Consider the following 4,947-nt stretch of genomic DNA (forward strand, 5'->3'; position numbering starts at 1 on the left):
TTTCTTGTTGGTAGACGCTTCTTCCAATAAGACTTGTCGTATCCCACTTCTGAGAAAAATGTCAAGTGATCGATTGAAGTCTGTTGGTTTCCGTATACTCAAATGAAATACAACGACCGTTTTTATATTAAATTAAGAATTCACAAACGTTTATTAAAATCAATTATACGAGCTTAAACTAGTACGCCTTGTCAGGTTGGCTTCGTATCTTCAACTTCGTTACATTTTTAAAAATTCAGGGTTGTATCCGGGTTGCATGTAATCGTATATTTTCACATGTATGCAACAAAAGGTATCTACTACTACTTTTAACTTGACATTAGTAGAGGACTAAACCAGAACAGGCCGTGTGACAGAACAGTGTTGGTAGCCCTTGACCTATCAAAGGCATTTGATACGGTCAATCATGCCACACTCTTTGAGGACGTACAGAGAACTACCCTCCGGCCAAGTTTGAAACGTTGGATAATCAACTATATGTGTGGACGCCAGTCGTACGTGGAATTCCGGAACAAGAAGTCCAAAGCCCGTAGAGTGAAACAGGGAGTTCCCCAAGGCTGGGTGATATCTCCGGAACTGTTTAACCTCTACCTTTCCGGAATTCCTCGCCCTCCAGACGGCATTGAGATCGTAACGTATGCGGATGATTGTACGATCATGGCGTCGGGTCCAGTGGTCGATGACATATGCGAAAGGTTGAACCCCTATCTCGCGGAGCTTGCCGCATACTTCCACGCGAGGAATATGAAAATATCCGCCACGAAATCAACGGCCACACTCTTTACCACATGGTCTGCGGAGATGAGAACACAGCTGAATGTTCAGGTCGAGGGGAATTTAATACCGACCACGAACTACCCCAAGATTCTTGGGGTAACGTTCGACAGCATGTTCAAGTCGTCCGCGCAAGCCACAGCTATCTGCGATAAGATGAAAAGTAGGAACAAGGTCCTCAAGGCGCTAGCCGGCAGCTCTTGGGGTGCGGACAAAGAAACCTTGTTGACCTCTTATAACGCGATAGGTCGGTCTGTGGTCAACTATGCGGCTCCAGTGTGGTCTGCGAATACTAGTGCTACGCAGTGGAAGAATATCCAGACCTGCCAGAACGCTGCCCTGAGAACTGCGACAGGGTGCCTCCTCATGACACCAGTGGACCATCTACATGAGGAGGCGAAAGTCCTTCCCTTACGTCAGCATAATCATATGCTTTCGTTGCAGTACCTGCTTGGGTGTTACCGTGAGAGCCATCCCAACCATCATATGGTGGATAACTTTCCCCCACCCAGGCGTGTCAGGAAGGACATACATGATCTAGAGAGGGAGGTCCAGCGCTACAAAAGAGAGCCTCTAGATCAAGAAGCCTATCAGGCAGGTCTGAGTGGCATTCACACCGATGCAGTCGCGGATGCTATTAGCAGTTATAAAGTGAATGCCGTCCTCGGAGTCCACCCCCCATCCATTGCAGCCGAAGAACGTCAGCTGCCTAGACAAACCAGGGTAGTTTTGGCGCAATTACGTTCAGGATGGTGTAGTCGCCTCAATTCGTATTGGGCACGAATTGATGAAGATGTGCGTGACGCCTGCCCGGCGTGTGATACAGGCCCGCACAATACGCTACACCTTTTTAATTGCTCAGCCAAACCTACCCAACTCACTCCAGAGGATCTCTGGCTACAGCCCGTTAAAGTAGCCGAATTTCTAAACCTGGAGCTGGAACCAGATTAGCAGAACACAAACACACACATGTACTACTGCTACAACAACAACAACAAGGATAAATATAACGATGAACAAGAAATAATAAATTTTGAATATGAAGGAAACGATGGTGAGCAAGATGATTCGCAATCAGAATCAAGCACGGCAAAAGAAGTAGAGAACGAAAATAATACATACGTCTATCAGGAAGACAATGGAGACGACAATGGGAATGAGGATGAAGATATTTACAACTTATACAACAAACCTTAAACAAGAGTTGCATGCTACAACTTCTGAGCCAAAAATGCGTTCCAATACCCAAAATTCTGGCCCATCCACTAATACTTATGTTGTTACAACCGTGCTAGATGAAAATGGAAAAGTGAAAAAGTCATATCAATGTCATCACTGTGGTATGTATGGGAGAATTACATTTAAATCTGAACTGATGTTGTCTATTTTACTTTTTAGATCGAGCCTTTGATCGCATCTATGATATTGAATCACACTACAATATCCACTGTGATGTAAAACCCTTTAAGTGTGAGGTTTGCGGAAAATGTTTTCGACAGAAAAATATTCTTACCACCCACCAGACATTGCATTTCGGCAAGAAGTCGAATGCCCGCAATGTGATAAAAAATTTGCTCGACGATCGCAGCTTATTCTACATTCTCGTATGCATCGCGATGAGAAAACCATTTGTATGCGAGTATGAAGACTGTAAGCTGCCTTCCGACACGACAGCATCTAGTCGATCATACATTTATTCACACTGGCGAGAAACAATTCGAATGTTCCACCTGTTCGAAAGCATTCCAGACACGTAAACGTTTACAGGATCATTTGTACAAGGTACATTCTGGTCATCGGTATAGTTGTTACATGTGTGAAAAGACATTCCTGAAACCACACCTGTAAGTTATTTAAAATTTTTGTCTTGTACCTGCCATAAATTATAAATATTTGCCTTGTTAATTTCAGACTAAAAATTCATCTCTTTTCTGCACACAAAGTGGCCTATGATGATGTCTCACATTTAAAAATGAAAATAGATCAAAATAAAGCGATAGAAAAATAAATGTTTTTAAACGTTCATTGCGTATTTACCTAAGATAAATACGGCATATCAATAAATACTATCATGCGAATGTCTTCAATAATTTATATCATTAGGTATGTAGGATAACGCAAGAGTTGGTTGTACTTTGTACAAATTAGATGTAATTACAAAATTTTTTTCGATAACCCAAAGGTCCAGTAAATGAGACAAGTGAAGTAATTAATTTTGGCCGTTTTGAGTTTGCAGCCGCTTCTTTTCGCACCAACGGCATTCTCTGAAGTAGGACAACGTAAGTTTTCAATTGTGAGGACAAAAGTCCCAAATTACATTAAAAATGGGAAATAAAACACAACAGGTCAAATTGAAATTGACAGTAGCATTACAGTAGATGCAAATTAGCTGGGCATCCTTGCTATCTTGATATTGTAGGACACCCAGGAGAACAAATAGAGGAAAACATACAGAAACTATAACTAAATCGTGTTTCTCCAATTATATTGATTATCGGTGTCAAATTTTAAATATTTTGAACGCATAATAGGAGAGTCTTTCATACCAACATTCTGTATTTTTTCGTCAAGCTTGGAGAAGATATTTTGAGAATTCCAATTCCTCACGAAATTCGCTTAAAATCAACATCTTTTAGTAAAGTTGAGTTGCAATCCTAGCTTGGTTTAACAGCATCGGTGTCCTTCCATGCACGTTGCCGTAATAGCAAACCAATTTTTTCACCAATGTCAGCCGTTATTCAACATAACTTTCTCATATTCTGGACAATACGTTTCACAACTCAAAAAGCCTCTTTCAATTCAACATATTGTTTGAAAAACTTTCTTTGGTCCTAAATAGATTTTTTCATTTTTTTTTTCTCAAATTGGACATTTATTTATACCCATGTTAAATTAAATGCATTACATGGATTTGCTCTGAACCGTTAAATAGGCTCTAACCTGTTTCCGCCTCGTAAAAACATGATGGGATTATATTATAATTCAATTTCACATTGTTCCCCTTTTTGAAAAAATTCTTTCTTTTCTTTCGATATGACATTCGACATTCTTCAAACAGCGATGTTAGTGACAGTTTCAAATGTTTTCCATAATTTTCATTATTTTCTATCCAATGCTTGTTATACTATAGCATTTTTATCCCCGGATAACGATTCTATTTAAACCACAATAAATAATCGAAAATTATAGGTCTGATTCAAATCTAAAGAAATTGAAAAATGTTTGAATTTCAAATAAACAACAAAGCCGGCATTTTTTTTTAATTTTATAAACGTCGATGTCAATTTTCAATTTTTTTCAACGGCGACAAATTTTATTTTTTTTTTTTGGTTTGGTTATTAAATTAAATTCAGAGAAGATTTTACAATATGCTTTGCTGTTGGTTTCTAAAATCGGGAATATGCACGCGGGTCCTTTTTAACATCATCATCGGAATGTAGAATAATCTTCAAAGGATGCAATATTCATTTGTGAATTTTTCTGCTTTTTTGAATATTTAACATTTGCATTGATGTTGATTCCGAAATTTGGGAACATGAAAAGTAAGCCATTGACCGGCGAACAGGGTCACTGGAACAAAATATTTGGTCTGTTCCAGTCGGTTGTGACAATACGCGCCAGTTGGGTGCAAATTCAATTTTAGCCAGTCTTTTTTGGCTTAAGTCATCGAAATATGCTGTGTACCCATATATTTTTAAATGGAAAAGACATTGCCCGGAAAGTTCAGTTTTGAAACGTAATGCTCTGTTCCAGAACCTGCAGGAATCTACTAGTTTTTGCCATTTTGTTTCAATATTACAAATGGGAAAATCGGTTATCGCAGTAAAATTATTTACATTCTTGTAATTCTGGAACAGCGCATAATTACATCTGCACCTTATGCACTGTCCAGAACAACAAGAATTTTGAAGTTTTCACATCGATTTATCTCTGTTATCTTTGTGATATTAAAAAAACTGGTTGATTCTTGCAGGTTCTGGAACAGAGCATTAGTGTTTACCCTCCAACTTTCCGAGCAAAGCATTTTCCATTTAAAAATGTATGGAAACACAGCATGGTAGAAGAACACAGATGACACATTGACACAGCTGCTGAGACAATGAACTGTCAAAACAATTTTGTTATTGAAATTTTTGCATGAAAATTCTTTAAATTTGTAAAACATGTTGAGAA

The 4,947-nt window shown here is 38.7% G+C and overlaps 1 long non-coding RNA gene across 1 annotated transcript; it reads left to right on the forward strand.

The window, feature by feature from the left end:
* The first annotated feature begins 2,448 nt into the window (after nucleotides 1–2,448).
* LOC131801475 (uncharacterized) lies at nucleotides 2,449–2,793 on the forward strand. Its single transcript, XR_009341846.1, has 2 exons — nucleotides 2,449–2,618; nucleotides 2,686–2,793. It is a non-coding gene; the product is annotated as an uncharacterized LOC131801475 (long non-coding RNA).
* Nucleotides 2,794–4,947: the final 2,154 nt, after the last annotated feature.

This window comes from Musca domestica, unplaced genomic scaffold (genome assembly GCF_030504385.1).
Source record: "Musca domestica strain aabys unplaced genomic scaffold, Musca_domestica.polishedcontigs.V.1.1 160, whole genome shotgun sequence".
NCBI classification, from domain to species: Eukaryota; Metazoa; Arthropoda; class Insecta; order Diptera; family Muscidae; genus Musca; species Musca domestica.